The sequence below is a fragment of the Leptonychotes weddellii genome, chromosome 5 (genome assembly GCF_054177405.1).
Source record: "Leptonychotes weddellii isolate Sample4059 chromosome 5, ASM5417740v2, whole genome shotgun sequence".
Taxonomy (NCBI): Eukaryota; Metazoa; Chordata; class Mammalia; order Carnivora; family Phocidae; genus Leptonychotes; species Leptonychotes weddellii.
Window position 1 is genome coordinate 122644637 of NC_138373.1, and position 23120 is coordinate 122667756.

Consider the following 23120-nt stretch of genomic DNA (forward strand, 5'->3'; position numbering starts at 1 on the left):
CGAACCATGAGAGACGATGGACTCTGAAAAACAAACTGAGGGTTCTAGAGGGGAGGGGGGTGGGAGGATGGGTTAGCCTGGTGGTGGGTATTGAGGAGGGCACATTCTGCATGGAGCACTGGGTGTTATGCACAAACAATGAATCATGGAACACTTCATCTAAAACTAATGATGTATGGGGATTAACATAAGAATAAAATAAAAATTAAAAAAAAAATTAAAAAAAAAAAAAGGTTCTCTCTCTCTCCCTCTACCCCACTCTGCCCCCGCTCTCACACACACTCTCTCTCTAAAAAAAAATTGATTAGTAATGACATAGTTATGACATGTTCACAAATAGCACATATTGCATTTTGCATGAAATCATAGTGATACAAGAGTAACATATCAAGTGCTGAGAGAACAGACAAGAGGGAGATCATTTCCTGCTGGAGAGACGGAGGACGGCTTCATGAGGAAAGCAGTGTTTCAGCTGGGCCTCAAAGTTAGATAGGAATTTGGTAGTTGGAAATAAAAAGACTCTTCCAGGGGGAGAAAACTGGGTGAGCAAAGGCCTAAAATGAAGAAAACAAAAGACATGAAAATAATAAATAAATCCTAAAATTTTCATGGTGCTTTGTGATTTACAATGTGTTTTTTTGTTTTGTTTTGTTTTTTTTACTGGTTAGGAATACCATGCAATTTGGCTGTAGTGTGCTTTTGAGGCTGGAGAGAGATAAGCTTGAGGATCCAGGCTGAGGTAATATTTTGGAGAAATTTGAATTCTTTCTTAAGGAATATGCATAGAAATGAACAACCCACATAGATAAAAAAAATGTTGTGAACAGGGATTCCAATTCTCTGTTGTCACTGTGGAACATGCATACCACATGTGATTGGTATGTTAGTAGATTGTGTGTTTTATAGATGGGATTTATTTCTCTTTTCTAGATACTTTCCTACAGCTGTACATTTTGCGGGGCTTGAATGATGCCTTTTGTATCTAACTCTTCTCTGCCCTTCATACCTTTCCTGGGCACTTGTACTTCTTGCCTGGGCACGTGGCTTTTAGTCTCTTCACAGACCATGCAGTCAAGGGCTTCCAAATTCATGTCATTGCTCTTATTCTACCCCTCCCCTGTTCAGAATCCCACAGTGATTCTGCATTGAGTTCTGAATAAGCTTTGGACTGCTTTGCCTGGCATTCATCTTACCTGGCTGAAAATCACCTTTCCAGTTCTATCTCCTATTATTCTCTGACGGATGCCCTATATTTCAACCATTCTCTCTCTTTTTCTCCTTCCCTCCCTTTCTCTCTCTCTCTTCCTCTCTCTCTTCTCTAAACACAGTTTGGGCCACTTTGACCTTCCCCTGAGCTCCCTTCCCATGCATTCCAGTTGTACCTATCATTCAAGAGTGAACTCAAATGCCAGTTCTTATACAAAGTCTTCTCTGGCCCTTACATCTGGAAGGGATCATTCATGCTTTTAACTCATAATAGGTAACACTTTTAGATAGCTTACTATGTGCTAGGCACTCTCTTCAACCTTTTACATGAATTAACTTCTTTCATCCTTGTAACACCACCTGTAAAGCAGGTATAATTACTGTTCCTATTTTGCAGATGAGAAAACTGAGGCATATCCTTATCTTGCCCAACATTACATTGCAAATAACTGGCATAGTGGTGATTTGAACCAAGGTACTCTGACATCAAGAGTTGTGCTAACTGCTATGTTATTATATGGCCTCTTGCACCACCTTATAATAGTTGGCGTGTACCTATGGCACTTAGTATTTTTAATTTGATTGCTTGTAGATTTACTCTGTTTGTCCACTTTGCCTGACCCTGGGCCTTTAACCCTTGGGAACCCACCTACTATGATTGGAAATGCATGCATTAAGAGAGAAATCTGGGTATCCCGTTTCTGACAATGGCCAAAGTCCTTCTAATTTTTATCCTAGTCTAGCCTTGGTCCTTAATTCTTACCCCATTACTACATTTACTTTACCTTTGTCTTTGTCTCATATACTGGCATTTGTACTCTATTCTTGTACCTGATGACCAATGTACATCTCATTTTTCTCTTTGTTTCCCTTGCATGTGTTTCTGTGCTCCTTGGGTTTCTGCTACATCTGGCTTTCAGCCCTGAGATCCAGGGCCAACAAGGCTGGTATTCCTCCCCCAGTTTTTCTTGGGAGAAGGAATCAGAAACTGCTGGATTATAAATTCCTAAGGGCAGAGATTTTATCAGCCTGTATCTTACAGAGCAAATATGGTGTCTTCCACATAGGAACTCAATAATCTTTTATTGAATAAAAGGATGAGCAAATGGAAGTGGCCACCATCTACTTATTGTCCTTGACTGCTAGTAATGCCTTCTCCGATGATTTTTACTCTTACCTGTTTCTCACACTATCCTTTATGTTGAATCCTGATTCAACCTTGGTTCTCCAAATCTTGTGGGTCCTGCTGTGACTCAGTTGAGTTAAAACAGCAGGTGCTTATTGGGCACAGAGAGGATATAACGTAAGATGCAGACACTGATTTTAAAATAATTTCATTGTCATTGTCTCATAAAGTCTCGGACATATAAAAACTTGTTATATTAAAAATACAGTTTCAGATGAATGTAGTTATTACAAGTAGATACACGACTAAACAACAAGTAACAGGACAGACAATAATTTTGGGGAAAGGACAGGGTCATTTCAGGCAGAGATGGCTAACAAAGGATTTCAGAAGAAGGTAGAATTTTATTTTTATTTTTTATTTTTATTTATTTATTGAGAGAGAGAGAATGATAGAGAGAGAGCATGAGAGGGTGGAGGGTCAGAGGGAGAAGCAGACTCCCTGCTGAGCAGGGAGCCTGATGCGGGACTCGATCCTGGGACTCCAGGATCATGACCTGAGCCGAAGGCAGTTGCTTAACCAACTGAGCCACCCAGGCGCCCGAAGAAGATAGAATTTTAAAAATTTATTTCTTTTTCTTTTTTTAAAGTTTTTTCTTAAATTCCAGTTAGTTAATATACAGTGTAATAATAGTTTCAGGTGCAGGATTTAGTGATTCATCACTTATATATAACACCCCGTGTTCATCACAAGTGTCCTCTTAATCCCCATCACCCATTTAACCCATCTCCCCACCCACCTTCCCTCCAGCAACCCTCACTTTGTTCTTTATAGTTAAGATTCTGTTTTATGGTTTGCCTCTCTCTTTCCTCCCCCATGTTCATTTATTTTGTTGCTTAGATTACACATATGAGTAAAGTCATATGGTATTTGTCTTTCTCTGACTTATTTTGCTTAGCATAATACTCTCTAGCTCCATCCATGTCATTGCAAATGACAAGATTTCATTCTTTTTTATGGCTGAGTAATATTCCATTATATGTATGTATGTGTATATATACACATACATATACACACCACATCTTTCCATTTTATATATATATAATGGAATATATGTATTATATATAATGGAATATATATATATAATGGAATATATAATGGAAGGATGAATGAATAAAGATGTGGGAGATATATATATATATATATATGAATGAATAAAGATGTGGGAGATATAGATATATATATGTATCTTTATTCATTCATCAGTCCCACATCTTTATTCATTCATCAGTCAATGGACACTTGGGCTGTTTCCCTAATTTGGCTATTTTAGATAATGCTGCTATAAACATCAGAGTACGTGTATCCCTTTGAATTAGTATTTTTGTATTCTTTTTTTTTTACTTTTAAATTAATTATATTTATTTTTTAAATTAACATATAATGTATTATTGGTTTCAGAGGTAGAGGTCAGTGACTCCTCAGACTTATATAACACCCAGTGCTCATTACATCACATACCCTCCTTAATGTCCATCACCCAGTTACCCCATCTCCCCACCCTCCTCCCCTCCAGCAACCCTCAGTTTGTTTCCTGTGGTTAAGAGGCTCTTATGGTTTGTCTCCCTCTCTGATTTTGTCGTGTTTTATTTTTTCCCCTCTTCCCCTATGATCATCTGTTTGGTTTCTTAAATTCTGTATTTTTTTATTCTTTGGGTAAATACCTAGTAGTGCAATTGCTGGATCATAGAGTAGTTCTATTTTTAACTTTTTGAGGAACCTCCATACTGATTTCCAGAGTGGCTGTACCAGTCTGCATTCCCATGAACAGTTCAAGAGGGTTCCCCTTTCTCCACATCCTTGCCAGCACCTGTTTCTTGTATTGTTGATTTTAGCCACTCTGACAGGTGTGAAGTGATCTCATTGTAGTTTTTTTTTTTTAAGATTTTTTTTTTTTAATTAGAGAGAGAGAGAGAGCATGAGAGGGGGGAAGGTCAGAGGGAGAAGCAGACTCCCCGCCGAGCAGGGAGCCCGATGTGGGACTCGATCCCGGGACTCCTGAGCCAAAGGCAGTTGCTTAACCAACTGAGCCACCCAGGCTCCCAAATCTCATTGTAGTTTTGATTTGCATTTCCCTGATGATCAGTGATGTTGGGCATCTTCTTAGGTGTCTGTTGACCATCTATGTGTCTTCTTTGGATAAATATTCATGTCTTCTGTCCATTTTTAATTGGATTATTCATTTTTGGGGTTTTATAAGTTCTTTAGTTATTTTTGATACTAACTAACCCTTTATCAGATATGTCATTTACAAATATCTTCTCCCATTCTGTAGGTTGCCTTTTAGCTTTGTTGATTGTTTCCTTTGCTGTGCAGAAGGTTTTTATTTTGATGAAGTCCCAATGTTTATTTTTGCTTTTCTTTCCTGTGCCTTGGAAACATATCTAGAAAGAAGTTGCTATGGCTGATGTCAAAGAGGTTACTGTCTATGTTCTCTTCTAGGATTTTTATGGTTTCAGGTCTCACATTTAAGTCTTTAATCCATTTTGAATTTATTTTTGTGTTTGGTGTAAGAAAGTGGTCCAGTTTAATTCTTTTGCATGTAGCTATCCAGTTTTTCCAACACCATTTGCTGAAGAGACTGTCTTTTTCCCCATTGGATAGCCATTCCTGCTTTGTGGAAGATTCATTGACCATATAGTTGTGGGCTCATTTCTGGGTTTTCTATTCTGTTCTATTAATCTATGTGTCTATTTTTGTGCCAGTACCATACTGTTTTGATCACTACAGCTTAGTAATATAAGTTGAAGTCTGGAATTGTAAAAAATAACATATAATTTGCTATCTTAACCATTTTTAAGTGTATGGTCAATACACTTAAAATATACTTAAGAGTGTTAAGTATATTCACATTACTGGGGCACCTGGGTGGCTCAGTCGTTGGGCATCTGCCTTCGGCTCAGGTCATGATCCCAGGGTCCTGGCATCGAGCCCTGCATTGGGCTCCCTGCTCAACCAGGAGCCTGCTTCTCCCTCTCCCACTCCCCCTGCTTGTATTCCCTCTCTAGCTGTCTCTCTCTGTGTCAAATAAATAAATAAAATCTTAAAAAAAGAAAAAAAAGTATATTCACATTACTGTGTAACAGATCTCTAGGACTGTTTTGTCATGCGAAACAGAAACTCCTATACTTATTAAACAACTCCCATTTCTCCCTTTTTCCTAGTTCCTGGTAACCACCATTTTACTTTCTGAATCTATGAATTTGACTACTTCAGATCCCTCATATAAGTGGGGTTGTACAGTATTTGTCTTTTTAAGAAGAATGTAGATTTCAATCTATGTCTTTAAAGATGGGTGTGACTGAATAGGCAGAGATGAAAGGGGGTATGTAAGGTAAATGGATTAGTATAGTGTGGAAAGGTATATTTCCTTAGCATATACTGAGATAGCTAGAAGCTGAGGCATATTCCTTATTTATTTACCTTGGGGCATTCCTCTTAGGTTATGGATATTTTGGCTGCTAGTCACTGTATATATTTATACCTGACTTTACCTGTGGTTTTCAAATCAGGGAGGATCTTTGGACATTAGTCATATAGACTGATCAATGTAAATTGTGGTCCAGAAGATAAGAAGATTGTGGTTTCAAAGCATGGACACTTGGGTTCATTGTTTTTACTTTAAGTGTGATGAAATGGAGTATTTGGATTTGGCTTTGAAACAATGGTTTCTTGTTTATTTGTTTTTTAAAGAACCAACCCATTAAGTTAGGAAATCTACATACAGGTTTATGTAATAATGAGCACAGGCACGTGGATAACAAATTTCAACACCTGTTTTACTGTTGTGTTGCTCTTTTAATCAATACTTCTATATCATTAGGAACCAGTAAATATTTTTTTACCTATGGCTTGCAAGAGACAAGGCTCTGACACAGTTCTGAGGCTTTTAGGTGCAGTCTTCTTGAGTTTTGTGCTTAATCTTACTGGACGGGTCACATGACTCTCCTTCACATTTGGACAGGACCAGACCTCACATAAGGGACCACTACAAGTCCATGTGGTACCTTAGTGTGAATTAGGAAAAGGGCTTCAGTTTTCTTCAAGACACATAACTTCTATCTGATGGAATATTGTCTTGACAGATACCTGCTGCTATCTGCTAGAACACTGTAATAATTTGGTCAACTATATGAACAGTGGCCTGTAGGGTTGTGCAGTACACAGCCTGTGCAACTCTATGTAAGAGTCTTTCAGAAGCACAATGGTAGTCAACAGAAAATGGAGCAGTGCAGCTGGGCCACTCTCTGTGAAGGCATAGGAGTTAACAGCCATGGATTTTGCCCTGTAGATGTGTCAGAGGGCAAAACAAGATGGAAACCCAGAACTTGGGTCTCAATATTATGAGATAGGCAGAAAATGAAATCCCAAAATGGAGAAGTGGGAAGTTGGGTTTTATCTATTTCTTATAGCAGCTAATGTTACCTTAGTAATGTACTCTCTACATTATTTATATGTAGCCTCTAGTATTTAAGCATTTCTCTCTTAGTTGCTTATCTGTGACTGAAGTTATTTGGGGTAGCTGCCCACCTTTTTCTTTAAGACTGCTTTTATACGATTACTTCCATTTCCTCTTTAATCTCTCTGGATTTTGAAGCACGTGGAATTAGGCTATATACTTTGCCCTCCCCCCCTTTTAATTTATTTTTTATTTTTTAAAATTTATTTATTTTTATTAACATATAATATGTTATTTGTTTCAGGGGTACAGGTCTGTGACTCATAAGTCTTACACAATTCACAGCACTCACCATAGCACATACCCTCCCCAATGTCCATCACCCAGCCACCCCATCCCTCCCACCTCCCTCCACTCCAGCAACCCTCAGTTTGTTTCCCAAGATTAAGAGTCTCTTATGGTTTGTCTCCCTCTCTGGTTTTGTCTTGTTTCATTTTTTCCTCTCTTCCCCTATGATCCTCTGCCTTATTTCTCAAATTCCTCGTATTAGTGAGATCATATGATAATTGTCTTTCTCTGATTGACTTATTTTGCTTAGCATAATACCCTCCAGCTCCATCCATGTCATTGCAAATGGCAAGATTTCATTTTTTGATGGCTGCATAATATTCCATTATATATATATACACCACATCTTCTTTATCCATTCATCTGTTGATGGACATCTAGGCTCTTTCCATAGTTCGGCTATTGTGGACATTGCTGCTATAAACATTGGGGTGCACGTGCTCCTTTGGATCACTACATTTGTATCTTTGGGGTAAATACCCAGCAGTGCAATTGCTGGGTCGTAGGGTAGCTCTATTTTCAACTTTTTGAGGAACCTCCATACTGTTTTCTAGTATGCGCCAGCTTGCATTCCCACCAACAGTGTAGGAGGGTTCCCCTTTCTCCACATCCTCTTTACCTGGTTAAAATTTCCCAGTCTATTGTTAAATAATTTCCATGTATACATATTCAGCTCCTTTGCCCCACTCCTGTTTTTGTCTGGGAGAATTCCAAACTTGAGTAAATTCAACTTTGTTCCTATTCCATCACTGTGTCAGTACAACTGAATGTAGCTGGAAGAAAATGTGACAGTGCTTACTAGGCTAACTTTAAATTTATGATCACAAACCTCAACTGGATTTGGTGTCTGGCCCTCCTCTACTTTCCACGTATGCTTTTCCCAGTAATTCCATCCAGGTCTGTGGCTTTAAATATATCATATGTGATTACCTCCCAAATGTGTATACCCAGCCTTAACTCTTCCTGCATAATCCACACCTGGATACCCTACTTTCTATGTGCCCACATAACAGGCATTTCAAATAGCTCAGCAGCCATTTGTAGTCCTTGTCCAATTTCCTAGCCATTCCTGCAATATTGGTAAAGGAATAAATAACAACAACAACTAATTCAACTATTCAGTGCTTACTTTGTGCTGGGTACTTCGCACATAAAAATGATCTAATCCTCACAGAAAATCTAATAGGTAACACCATTATTATCATCTCTGCTTCAGAGAAGAGGAAACTGAGGTTCAGAGCCCAGATGGCAGAGTTGGTATTTAAATCAACTAAGTAGGGGTTAGCCGACTTTTCTTGTAAAGGGCCAGACAGTAAATATTTTCAGCTTTGTGGGCCATACTGTGTCTGTTACAACAAACCAGCTCTGCTCTTTTAGTGTGAAAGCAGTCACAGACAATGTATAATAAATAAACATGCATAGCTGTGTTCCAATAAAACTTTATTTGCAAAAATATGTGATAGGCTACATTTGACTTGGTGGTAGACTGGCAACCCCTGCTTTAAACCGTTATTGCTGTATTGCCTGGGTTTAATGAATGACCGAACAAATGAATGGACCAATGAATGAATGAATGACACCTTCTTTGGCACCAGTCCTCCCCTGTTTTGTTCCCCTCAGTTCTCTCATGAGTGTTCATGAGACTGCTAGAGAGTCATGTCACTGCCAAGGGGAAGAACACCACAATCACTCTTTAGGGCTGAGTGAGGAGCACAAAGGGAAAAATCTTACAAGAATAGTGTTTTGTTCCTAAGATGGGTCAGGTGAACAATGGTTCTAGCTCCCTGAGGCTCTCTTTGGATGGCTGAGATCTAAATCATAACTTTTTGTCCAGAGAATATGTTCCCTCTAAGATGGAGTCCTAACATTTCTCACCAGAACCTTCATGCTCTATTCTAACTGTCCAGTGTCATTATGTTCTATTCTTACCCCCTCCAGCAGCACAGGAGACCTTGCAGGATTTGGAACATGCAGGTTCCCTCTCACCTTTAGGTCTGTGTGTATCCTGTCCTTTCTGCCTGGTGAACCAACTGCCTCACTTCAATGGCCAAGCTCACCAATTAGAAAATAAGGTTGTGTGGCTGGCTCTAATCCTTGAAGTATATAAAGTCAGTGGCTATGCATGTAGTGGAAAAAGCTTGACCTTGGAGTCAGGCTAATTTAGGTTCACATATCATCTTTTCCACTTTTAAACTTCCCTGAAGTTCAGTTTCCTGATCTATAAAATAGGGATAAAAATATATGTCCTGCAAGGTTTCAGCAATTATGGGAAAGGGATTAAAGGGAATATGTCCAGTACAATGTCATCTGGTAGGTTTTAAAAACTGAGCCACCCAGGTGCCACCTTTTTTTTTTTTTAAAGATTGTATTTATTTATTTGACAGAGAGGTCAAATAAATAAAGGTAGGTTTTAATCACACATGGTAGCTGCAGCCATGAAGTGCTATCATAACTCTTTGATAACCACATTAGAGAACCGCAGGGTCCAGGATTGCTTGCAAAACCTAAACAGGCTGTCTTGAGTTTAATGATGACACCCACTTGCATCATAATGGCAACTGCAGATGGGAATTGTCTGCACTGTTGGATCTCCCATCCCTAGTAGGATTAAGGTAAATATACAAGGCTCTGAAGTTCCTATAAGGACACTTTAGTGTGTAGCTCTTGGCCCCTTGAAACAAAGCGTGTCAACCTCTGCACGTGTGAGCACGCATGCGAACACACACATCACAGAATTTCTCTTTTTGTTATTAATTAACTTGCCATTGATTAGGAGTACATGAGACATGAGAAACATTACTAAGTTACATAATATTTTCTTCAATAAAATAACACCAGGGTAAGTGCTCTCATTACTTCCAGGTTCTACTTCACACTGAAATTTAGCCAGAAGGTAATTGGTCGACAGAAGAGCTAACCACTGCAGAGGAGAGCGTTTGAACAAGGGTATTCCTTTGCTGGTGGTTAGCTGGGAAGCTGGGGAGGAAAGCATTACAGGTGTTTTCCACGGCTGCCAATTTCCTTGATGTCTTGGGTGCTGCAAACTGATTTTCCTCTGCCAGCGCATTTAGTTTACAAGATGATCTTCACATAAAACACAGTGGTTACATTCATGAGAACATATGCAAAATTAAACCACTGACCTAGTAATCAAATAAAACTTCCATAAATTATTGAGCTTGTTCTTCACCTTTCTTAAAGCAAACAAGCCCTTTGACCCTGAATTTTCCAAATACATGCTCTTGCAACAAATAGGAGCTTTATGGGTCCAGAAGAGGGTGCAAGCAACAGAACTGTGGCCTCCCAGTGAGATAGATCAAAGACTTCCCTCTGCTTCCTGGACATGGGTTAGGGCTCTCGTGCCTGGCTTTACTAACACAGGCTGGACATGTAAGCCAGCACCTTGGGACATTACTTGGTAGGAACCCTGGATAAATTGGACATAAGGTCTCACAATGACTTGGACTTACCCAGGCAGGCCTCAGGTAGAACCTGCTCCATACGGTGACTTATGTTAGGCCGATAAAATGCCTTATTTGGCATCAACAGGAGCCTCTGCTTTTCTTCGTGGGCAGCACAAATCAAGAACACACATGATAGCGTATCCTCTATTATATACAGTACTGTGGAGGAAGAAAGAATGGGAATATAAAACCCATAGAATGTATTTAATAGGTTATCCTGCCCACTAACCATATATAACTTCTAACACATGGCAAAATCTTGGGATTTTACCATTCTGGTCATCTTTGGAGAGTTTCTGTGTTTGTTGTTTATCATCCTCGTTATTATCAATCATCCAATGAGCTACCTGTGAGGCACTGTGGCAGGAGTTAATGAGGATGCCAAGGAAGAAGTAGGAGACATAGTCCTTGCTGGAGGTGACATGCCCACCCGGTAGTGGTGATAGGTGCCTGGGAATGGCCTTCAGGTGAGAGAGGGAGCTCATTGGCCTCTTGAGCTCAGATTAATTTGGGAATTCTAAATAAACCTCCAGGAATTCTATTTGTACAGAATATGCAAATCTCTTTGGAGAACTGTCTAGGGAAAAGGGAGGGCTTTGGCCCTGGCGAGTCGGGGTTCCAAGCCCTTGCTTATTTCTAAGGTTGGTGAGTGAAAGCCAAGGTGAAAAAGTATCTACGGTGTAAGGCAGTCTATCAGGTTTTATAGGTTTGTCCACGTGTGGCACCCAGCAGGAAAGTACCTTCCGGTATTTGCTCTTAGGCAAATCCTGTTGGTTGAGGACTGGCTTATTGCAAACTACGCTGTGATTCTGTGAGTCCTTCCCAGGTTGGCCTTCTTTTCCTACATTTGCTTTTCCTTAACATTTCCTATAGCACTCACAGGGAGATGGAGTCATTCAGATGCCTTTTACGGCAGGGAATGGTGTGCTCAGGTACAATGGGAGAATTTCTTATAGCTTTCCTTCCCTAGACATGACTCCACACTGACAGCTTCCCCCTTTGTGTTCTCCTTCTTCTATCTCAGCACTTACAATATTTTTTTGCAGTTAGGAGTTTCAACTTATGTGGACTAGATTATAAGCTTCTTGAGGACAGGAACCACATCTCCTTTCACTTCTGTATATGAAGTGCCTAGTACAGCACCTGGTGCAGGGCAAACCCCCATTCAATATTCACAATTCTGTGAATGGGAATTGAGGAAGCCTTCCCAGAGTATGGAAAAGGACACACCTGAGCCCCACCCACCCTGATTTTTCTTGATCAGTGATTATGTCTACATTATCCCATACAATTAAATGTCAGCATAAGCCGAGGGAACAAAGAATGCAGTGACTCTAAAATCATTATTCTGTGGTCTCAGGGCCCATTGGCAATAGCACTGCCTTACTTTCCTGGTAGGCTTGATTAATATTAATTAACGTCTCTCTCCTGAATGCATTTCAATTAATGCAAGGGAAAGCAACTCTCAGGTGTGTTGGATGAGGGACCGACTGGACTGTTGTTAACATTTCAATTGAAGAGTTCACACGTGGTTAAAAATCTATACTGCTATATATGCTTTGGTAGAATAAATGTTTATCATTTTCAATATTTATTGACTGCCTACTGTGCGCCAAATACTCTCTTGGCAGGATGTTTCCCGAATGAGCTCGTAATTTACTTCAGGAATTTGGCTATGGATGTAATTTAACATGATTGGAGAGAAAAATGGCTCCATTAATCAAACTGATGGATTTGTAAATTAAAATATATGTATCAGGATTTATGCTCCTATAGTACATTTATTATAATAAGTATTAAAGTCTAGTGCTTGCTTCAGCAGCACATATACTAAAATTGAAACGATACATTAAAGATGAGCATGGCCCTTGCACAAGGATGACACACAAATTTGTGAAGCATTCCTTGTTTTTAAAAAAATACGTTAGAAGTCTACATCTAGACTACGTTAAATTAATATTTTAATGAAGAAAAGGTCATTTAAAAATTCACTTGCAAATTATTTAGCTTATAGGCTTTGTCCTAAGTCTACTGATAACTTGAGAACATATTTAATGTGTAGGCTGTGTTTTCTTTTGAATTTGACTCTTGTGTAAAATGATTATTTAGTAGTTGAAACAGGGCGGAACTTCCTTCACTTTGAAGTGCATGTATGTTTGGGCATATTTGTCCTGAGGTAGTTCGGAGTGATTATTTTCTTTGCTCTTCTTGTATTAATACTGCCGAGTCTTTTTTTAATAAGAGAAGCTGGTTGCAATTTTAGCTGTAAAATAGGCAAAGAACTTTCTCGGTAAAAACCAAAATTCTCCTCTATGTAATTGACCAGAAGGAGGCTCCCTTCCACCTCATTGTATACAGTTAGGCTGAAAGCTTCCAAACTTAATTCTTCCCAGGCGGTCTAATGCTCCCCAAGCTGTCTCTAGCATTGGTGGTGGTAGGGGCGGCACTATGAAATTTTCCTTTAGGGAACAGAATTTAAGCTTGCATCATGAAGAAGAAGATTTCAGAGAGTATAAAGTGCTCTTTCCTTACACCGGGTCATTTATATATTTTTCTCCTACCTGAATGACAATTAACAAAGATGTTGGGATAAAATTTTCCTCAGTTGGGATATCTCAATATTCCTCAGCTTAATGCTTAAGCTTTGTTTTCCTTACGGCTTTGTTTTGTCAAGGTTGTCCAATACATTTTTTAATAGCATTTTTAATTTTTTTTTAAGATTTTATTTATTTATTTGACAGAGAGAGAACCAGCGAGAGAGGGAACACAAGCAGGGGGAGTGGGAGAGGGAGAAGCAGGCTCCCCGCGGAGCAGGGAGCCCGATGCGGGGCTCGATCCCAGGACCCCGGGGTCATGACCTGAGCCGAAGGCAGATGCTTAACGACTGAGCCACCCAGGCACCCCTTAATAGCATTTTGTTTTATTTTATTTTTTTGAGTATAGGCTCTGTGCCCAATGTGGGGCTTGAATTCATAACCCTGAGATCGAGAGTTGCATGCTCTACGGACTGAGCCAGCCAGGCACCCCAAGTCCAATACAATATTTTAAAAATTAATATTTTGAGATGAATCAGTAAGGCATTTGGATTTTTTAAAAAGTATAGTTGTTGTCTCTACCTACCTATTCATCTTAGTCTCTATGCATCTATAAGTAAGAGACACATGTTTTAAAACATAGGATAATCACCATTCACCGTAGAGGCTCTAATTACATTGCGTTTGGCAATGAAAAAGCCACTGGTAGATTTGGAACAGAAACAAAAAGTGCAAAATCGTTGGAGAGTTAAGAGGGATGTGAGAGGTATCCACCACTGTGAGTACACAGTCCCTTATATGATGTCACGAGGTCATTTTGAATCAATTTATTTTCAGGTCGTTCTTCATTGTCAAGGAAGGCAGGGTTATTGTAAAAACAGCATTGCTGCTCTTTTCAGAAGCCTTGCCCTTTAATGATGGAGCAGAGTTGGTTATGAAATACCCAACTGTGACTAATTTTGGAGGAGTAACATCTCAAATAAATTGTCTCCTGGAAATGCTGTTGGAGCTAGTGAACAGCAGAATGATGATGCGTTTATCTGTGCTAATTGCTCCTTTGAGGGTTTATTCCTAGACAGGGCACAGAGTAGACTGATGCTGTACTTCTAACCTCTCCTTGTCACAGAGATTTAGGTTTTGGAGAACGATGATAGGCAGAATAATGACCCCCAGAAAGGTCTGTGCCCTAATCCCTGCAACCTGTGAGTATGTTACCTTGCATGGCAAAGCTAAGGAGCTTCGCAGAGGTAATTAAGGTTATAGCTATTAAGATAGGGTGATTGTCATAAGTGGGCCCAATCTAATCACATGATCCTTTAAGAGCAGAGAACTTTCTGCAGCTGGAGTAACATGTAGTGAAGAAAAAGTCAGAATTCCAAGTGTGCTGTTGGTGGTTCTGAGATCTAAGGGGTCACATGTTGGGCCTGGCAAGAAGCCTTTAGAGAAGGACAGCCCCTTGACAACCTGCAAGGAAATGGAGACCTCAGTCTTACAACCCCAAAGAACTTATTTCAGCCAACAACATGAATGAGCTTGGAATTAGATTCTTCTGCAGAGCTTCTGGTAAGAAGTGCAGCCCTGCCCACATTTTGATTTTCCCTTGCTAATACCCATGTCAGGCTTATACCCTACAGAAGCTGTGAGATCATAAATTTGTGTTGTTTTAAGTCACTGAGTTTGCATTAATTTGTTATAGCAGCAACAGAAACCTAAATCACAGAAAATATTTTGAAGGAACTGGTACTTGGGTTGGATTGTCACCATGGTGGTATACTGTTACAATGAACCGTGTCTCCAAGAATTTCATCCAGTGACTCTGGGCTTTAGCCATTGAGCGTTAACAAATGGGTTCAAAGCAGAAGCTTGACAAATATATTCATTTCCTATTGCTATTTTAAATTGCACCAACTTTCTGTCTTAAAATAAAACAAAGTTATTATCTTATAGTTCTGTAGGTCAGAAGTCACACTGAGCTAAGATTCAAGTGTCAGCAGGACTGTGTTCCTTCCAGAGGCCCTAGAGAAGAATCTATTCCTTTGCCTTGCCCAGCTTCTAGAGTTGCCTGTATTCCTTGGCTTGTGGCCCCTTCCTTCATTTTCAAAGCCATCTGCATAACATCTTCAAATCTGTCTTACTCCTGCCTCCCTCTCACAAGGACTCTTGTGATTATATTATCCCTCCTGGATAATCCAGGCTAATCTTTCCATCTCACCTTAATTACATCTGCAGTCTCTTTTGCCATGAAAATAACATATTCACAGGCTTCAGGGATTAGAGCATGGCTATCTTTGTGGGGGCATTATTTTACCTACCACAATAAGTGTTTGCATGCCAGATTTATACTCTTAGAATGCTCACTCTTAGAATGTTTCTTCTAGGAACACAGTTCCTATGCTATAAGGAAATCCAAGCAACCATGTAGAGAGGCCTCTATAGGGAAGAACCAAGACCTCTGGCAAACATTCCCAACTGAGCTCCCAGCTAGCTGCCACCACCTACTCCTTGCCATGGGAGTGAGGCCACTATAATAAACCTTACAGCTAATCTAGTGCCCAAGCCATCATCGCAGAGCAGAGCTTTCTGGTCAACCCACAGAATCATGAAGGATGATAAACAGTGGTTGTTATTTTCCACTCTTAAAGTTTTGGAGTGGTGTGTTATGCAGCAATGGGTACTTGAAATGATGCTAATCTATTTTATAAGCACCTAACTACTTGAAATTGAGGGATTCTGACCAGAGGAAGACGGGTTCTTCTATCAAGTATTCAGTATGAAACAGATGACATAGGTCAAAATACATAAAGTCCCTAGTTCAGCACCTGGCACATAGTAGGTACCGTAAAAGTATGAATTATCTTTTCCCAAGTAGTCTTTTTGCTGCAGACATTGACACCTACCTCCCTATTAAAAGAGAAGATTTCTCTTTTTCTGTTAGAGAAATTTATTTAATATGGTATGTAACAAAACATAATGCATTATCATCTGATAATTTTGCTTGGTGGTCCGTAACTTAAAGTTATAAAGCCTTAACCTGAACAATGTCTCTATTCCAAAAAGATCTTTTCTCAAAAAATACATCTTAACTAAATTTTAAAATATGAAGTGGAGTCCTACAGTTCATATTGTTTAATTGCACTGTCACACAAGAATCTTGGAATTTTTCTTAGTTTGTTCAATTGCTGTAAATGACTTCTGAAAGTAATATAATTACAACTTGTTATGGTTTATGCATTCATAGAATTCATAGAGCAAGCTGAGTATGTAACTGTTCATTTGGAGCCGAGATGATTACCATTTGAAAACAGTTAATGGAGGAGCTGATTAGAATACATTGCAAAGAGTCATGATTTAATTTCACATCACCTAGAAAAATTTGATGTCATGCGTGTTAATGGCAGTTTTGAGGGGCATAAGGATTGACATATTTTCCTGAGCTAAGCGATATGGCCATGCTGACTCAGTGAAAAACTCACATTTCAAAATACATGAAGTAAGTAATATAATGCAACCTTATGTGATTAAATTCACCACCTGAGTATTAAAAATATGAGTGAAGTTGGTAAGTAAAGTTTAAGCTCATTTAAAGCAGTGCACTGTGAGATTTGGATGGAAATCCAGCTCACTGGGGGTTTTCAAGTTTTCATAGCAAAACTACTTGAATGGATTATGTTTACTTTGTGTTCAACTTGCTTTTTCCCCTCCCCACCTTGGAATCTCCACATTGAAGCTAGAGAGATTTTTTAAAAACTTACAAATCTATCCTGTAATTCCCCCGTTTAAAGCTCTTTAGTGGTTCTCGGCTGCTGCCACATAAAGTCCAAATTTCTTAGCTCAGCAGACAGGGTTCTGTGTGATTTGCCATTGCTGATTCTGCAGTCTTATCTCTTGACAGTTTCCTTCAGTGGCTCCAGACATGGAGAAGAACTTGTAATTCTTTTTCTTCTCTAGGCTACTTTCAGCCATGTGGCGTGGCTATTCCTTACACATCCGTAACGTCTTGCTTAAACGTCGCTTTGTCTTAGGAAGCTTTTCTTGACCCCTTTCCTCAGTAGCCCAAAATCAACTTCATGTGCACCTCTAGTACCTCAGTTTTACTCATTTGATGGCACTGATTGAGGCAAATCACAATTGCTTGTTCAATTGTCAACTGCCCTCCATCGAGCATAAGCACACTGTAGGGAGTACTGTGTCAGGTTCATTTTTTAATCGAATGCTGAGTACAGTGCCTGGCACATAGAGGAACTTGATACAAATTCACTACATGAAGAAAGATGTATTTGTTCAAAGTGAGCAGAATATAAAAGAACCGTTCTCAGTGCCTCGCATTTAGGAGGCACTGGGTATACGTTCATTCATTCATCCCTTATCATGGATCTGCACCAGGGGTTCATCATTAGTAATATGCCATTTCCCACTGGCTTACCATGTGTTATTTACAAAGGAGTAAGCTGTTGAACTGTATGGTAACATCATATAGAGTAATTTTCTTGGCATGAAATAGGTTGGATTCTATAAAAGCTGAAACTGTAGCTTCTCATTTTTTTTTGATGGCATCTTTTTTTTTTTTTTTTTTAAGTAGGCTCCATGCCCAGCGTGGAGCTCAGTGCGGGGCTTGAACTCATGACCCTGAGATCAAGAGTCAGACACTTAACCGACTGAAGCACACAGGCACCCCAAGACTTTGTGTCTTATGACCTTTTACATACTCCCTTTCAGGTCTGTATGGCTCCTTCTAAATTAGGTCTCAGACCAGATGGTTTCTCCTCAAAGAGCTTTTCTTGACCACTAAATCCACATCCTCCCCATATCCTATCTCTAGTTGGTGATCTCCAGTAACTATCACATCAAGGAGCTTCAGTATCTTCCATTATACCTATCACTCCATAAAACTGTCTCACTTATGGATTTCTTTTACTTATTGACTATAAGCACCTTCCAGAGTGAAAGTCTCTGAGAACAGAGCCTTGTCTGTTGCTCCAGTGTTTTGAACACTGCCGGTCGTGTGGTGGGAGAATGCTTGCATGAAATAACCTTGTAAGAGAGCTTCCTCCAACATGACGACATGGACCAGTGTCCCTCAGGATCACCTCAGCTGCCGTTAACCAAGTTTCTCATTAGACAAATATTCAAAAGCACATGTGAGGTGATATAATTGATAAAATTTGTATACCCTGTGATGACTTTCTATCAAGTCAATAGAACAGATGGCTGATTTTATCATCCTGTTAGTGACTTTCACTGGAGAAGAGAGAAACTGGCCAAATGATCTTGTGTAATCTATTAATTTTGGAAAGTATTATGGCAAAACGATAGGGTTTCTTTTTTTTTAAAAGAACATGAGTAATATGAAAGCATTGTAATGCATTTCCATAAAATTAGTTTCTGGGGGATTACTTAGTCATCTCTTATTTTATTTTCTTGAGAGGGACTGCACCCTAAATCCTGAAAGGAAGACAGTGTTGAAAGGAAAATGTGCTGATTTTCTCTGTACCCCTTACTGGTTTCTTTCCATGTGAAGGAAAATGACATGTTGAGTGGGACAGGAAGTCATTCATTGGCTCATGGTATTCAGTGGGTGAAGTAACTGTGCACATCCTCTCTCTGGCATTCCACAGGGGGTGTTATAGTCCATGGTGCTCCATGCAAATGTTTGGGTAAGAGAGTTTCATAGATTTGGCCTTCTCCATGATAGACCCCAAGATCTAAATTTTGGGAAAGAGAGGGACCCCTATCAGGGATCTTTACTATTGCTCTAATGCAGCCAATACCAGAGAGTTCCACATGCATTTCACAGTTTATTTTGATCCCCATTTAGTCTGCTTTATCTGTTTTTCAAATTTATTGGAACCCACAGGAGAAAGGGCAAGAGAGAAGGCTTTCTAGAAACACTAACACCAGTAATTCTACTTCCTTCATGAATCGGAATGTTTCTTTGGTTTTTTTAGGCAAGGAAAAATTTAGAGAATATGAGAATTGTATGTCACTGCCATCAAAGAACAACAATGTAATATTATTTTTTCTAAGTAAATGAAATGTGTGGAACCTAGAAATGCCTTTAATTCAGAACTTGAAGTTGTGATATTGAAATGATATCTATAGCTGTATGGTCTTCCTGCCTCTGGAGCCAGGCTCAGTAGAAGGCTGTATTTGACGAGAATCAGCAAAAGCTTAAGAAGCAAACATTTCTGGCTGTCAACTATTAAGCAATATACTGTTTCTTTTTATCTTTTACTAGTTCTGTACACTTCTGCAATGTAATGGTAGCAAGTGCTAGTGTGAACTGATAGGTTTTCTGTATTTATTTTAGAAACGGACACTTCATAAACATCAAAGCACAGTTGCATAGGTGCTATGTTTCCCTATGTCTAGAAACTTAATCATCACTGTCATCATTTGATATTCTTTATAGAGAGATGGGAAATAAAATAGGATTAGCTCTTTATCTGCACTTTAATTTGATCCCACTCTAAACTGCCAGGACTCTTATAATCTCATCTGACTTTAACCCAAATTTAAACTATGGACAAATACACTTTGATATCTAAGAATATAACATAACATCCTGTTGTAAGTTGATATTAAACTTTTCTTGTTTATGAAAATGTTCAAGAAAAAGTACCACTTAACCAATGAAGGGGCACTCCTAGTAAGAGATGACAAAGGAACACAAAACGGCAAATACTACCTTATATTTGCAAAAAGCTACTGATCTTTTACATTTCAAGAATGGCATGTACAGAAAATTGTCCAAAATTTTGAAAAGTGAAAGATGTCAACACAAACTGTAGTCTTGATTATTTTAGTTCAGCCTGTGACATTTCTTATATAACCTTTAGTTATTACCATCTTCTGAGTACGATATGCAAAAGGACTGATAAATAAGGGTGCAGATCTTTGTTTTTCATTTGCCCGGGCTTATAGGATCATAAGTTAAACCTGTCCATTTTGTGATCTAATCAATTTTCTTTGGTTTAACACTAAGACTAATGCATCCCTTTCTTAGGCTCTTCCAGCTTATCTCAACTTAGAGTTTTAGTCATTCATGTAGAGCCTTTCATGTCAGTTTTATATTTGGAAATGGGTCCCAGCTGCTCTGGCTTTCTTAATCCCTCCCAGAAAGGCATATGTGACAGCGTCTGCCCCAGGGAGATTGCAGCTCCAAAGCTTTTTCTCCTAGGTAGGGGAAGTACTGGGCCAGACTCTATTCATGCTTACTTCCCCAGCTGGCTAATTAGATCAATATATGTTTTATATTTTTTATGAATAGGCATAAGAATATGAGGAATATAAGGATAGTGTTTTATAGATATATAGTTATATCTATATAATAATTTTGGAAAATGCCATTTGTGTAGTATTTTTGAAACTTCTGTCGGTGCTAGTTGTAGTAAGAGTTCAATAAATATTGAATAAATGAATGAATGAATGTGTGAAGAAATAAAAGTATTAAGAAGCCAACACAAGGAATTCTCTCAGTTTCCATGTTTCACCCCATTTTATTTTTTAAAATAAGTTTGAAAGCTGTTAAATATTTGACTTAAATTTTTTATCCAAAGAACCAAACTCTTGTGGGCTTTGCTGTCTTCTTAAAATTATATAAACTTACTTCTGAACTTACTCCCTAAGAAGTTTTAACTGATCTCTTATCTACATTTGATATTATTAAATCATCCAATTTCACATTTGGAAATTCCTTAACCAAAGAATTCATAGGACAAGTTTTCAATTTCAACACATATAGCTTATACTTGCCATATGGTAATTGTTCCAGAATAAAATTATAATAATGGACTCCATTCGTAGATTCTAGATTACATCAGTGATATATAATAATATATGCTTTATTTATACTCTGGGTGGATACTTATATTCTTCTAGTAAGTGTGGAAAAGATTAAAATTATCAATTTGGAATAATGGAATTCAAATTCTATTTTTGAAGATTAAAGACAATACTGGAACTTTGGCCAAAAGTAGTAGAAAATATGATTGTGAATAGAATTTATGAAAATGTAGATAATATAAGCATCCTGAAGCTATCTATTTCTGAAAAAATGACAGGCAGACTTTTGGCCAATGCTAATTTCTTATTATATTGATTCAGGTTTTATTAAAATTCTGTTGTGTCTTCAAGGGTGAGCATAAGTGGTATATAGAATAATGAATCCTTACTCAGGATACTGTTTTCTCATGAATCACACCACATACTAGCTGCACTGCTTTGATAATGGAGAACCTAAAGCATCTTTTCCAAATACCTTAGCAAAAGTTATCTTTCCCTACATATGGAAGCAGAGACTTGTTTTGTATAATTGTTCCTTTGTATAATCACATTTGAAAACTTTTAAATGTACTCTACTATTTTAAATATGGTCCTTTATAGCTGAAAAAGACTTCCCAATCAACATAATCTTAAAACTTAAGTCGTTTTTTCTTTGACACTTTGAATGAATAAAAGATCATTCTCCCCATTACCACTTATGGCTGCCTGTCTATCTCTAATTGCATACCCTCTTTAAACACATTGTTGAGTGAGGATAAAAAGGAATGCATTATATTTGTGCAGTAAAGGTATCAGAATATTATATGTTCAAGAGACAAAAATTTTTGAAGACAAATGGAGTGATGACGTTTTTCATCCTTATAGGCTAACCATAATAGTTGTGTTTCCATGACCGTCTGAGCAACTGATTTACATTTCTTCTTTACTACATCTCTTGCCTTGGTTTAATAACATAAAGGGTATTTGCCAAATTCACTGCTCTCAGGAGAGTCAGCTTCCTATTTTCTCCACAGTTGGAGACACCAAATCTTGCTTTTTTACATTAATATCATCTAGTAGATATCAATACAAAGCCTTTAAATACAGTGCTTTGCAGAAGAGTATTTCAGATACGTGGTTTCTAGAGTTCAGAAGAGGGTAGCTCTATGTAACCCTGTATAAAATTTACATTTGTTGCTTAATAAGCTATTGACCATGGCTCCATTTTATTTTAGTAAACCTTTGATGAGCTGAAATTCTGATGCCTAACCTCTTTGTTTGTCTTTCAAATGGATTAAATGAGGGAGGTCTGTTGGTTAGTGCAACAGTCAATAGAACAGCAGGATGCCTCAAGAGCTGAAAAATGCATTCTTACAGCTTCTTGATGGGGTCGAAGGCAGGTAATACTCTTTCACTGAAAAAGAAAATAAGAGATCATAAATGAAATTCATGCTATCCAGTTAGAAGTATCTATTATTATCTAGTAACTTTTTGTAAAAAAAAGATTTTATTTATTTATTTGGCAGAGAGAGAGAGAGAGAGCACAAGTTGGTGGGGGGAGCGGGAGACGGAGAAGCAGGCTTCCTGCTGAGCAGGGAGCCTGATGATGCTGCTGGTGGTGGTGGTGGTGGTGGTGATACATGGCTCAATCCCAGGACCCTAGAATTATGACCTGAGCTGAAAGCAGATGCTTACCCACTGAGCCACCCAGGCGCCTCTGTTATCTTAAAATGTAAATAATTGTTTGTTTTGAAAGGGTCACCAAACAAGTGAAAACATTTTTAAACCTATAACCCTTTTCTTCAGTATTAAGATGAAAGATGGGTCAGTGTTCTTCTTGCTGGTTAGGTCATTACACTAGAGAGCACCATTGTTTGCCCAATTTCTTAGGTTTTTCACCTTACTAATGGAAGGTGCTCTCTTCTGGCAAATAGGGAAAACTGTAGGTTTATCTTTCTTTTTTTAATTTATTTATTTTTGATGTTTCTTCCATGATTCATTGTTTGCGTATAACACCCAGTACTCCATTCAATACATGCCCTCTAATACCCATCACCAGGCTAACCCATCCCCTCACCCCCCTCCCCTCTAGAACCCTCAGTTTGTTTCTCAGAGTCCACAGTCTCTCATGGTTCTTCTCCCCCTCCGATTTACCCCCCTTCATTTTCCCTTCCTACTATCTTTTTTTTTTTTTTTTTAACATATAATGTATTATTTGTTTC

The 23120-nt window shown here is 38.6% G+C and overlaps 1 long non-coding RNA gene and 1 other non-coding gene across 3 annotated transcripts in view; both read left to right on the top strand.

The window, feature by feature from the left end:
* Window positions 1–23120, top strand: part of LOC145721849 (uncharacterized) — a 152938-nt gene that overhangs the window by 45531 nt on the left and 84287 nt on the right. The window lies entirely within an intron of this gene.
* LOC115937401 (U6 spliceosomal RNA) lies at window positions 12410–12516 on the top strand. Its single transcript, XR_004072700.1, has one exon. It is a non-coding gene; the product is annotated as a U6 spliceosomal RNA (small nuclear RNA).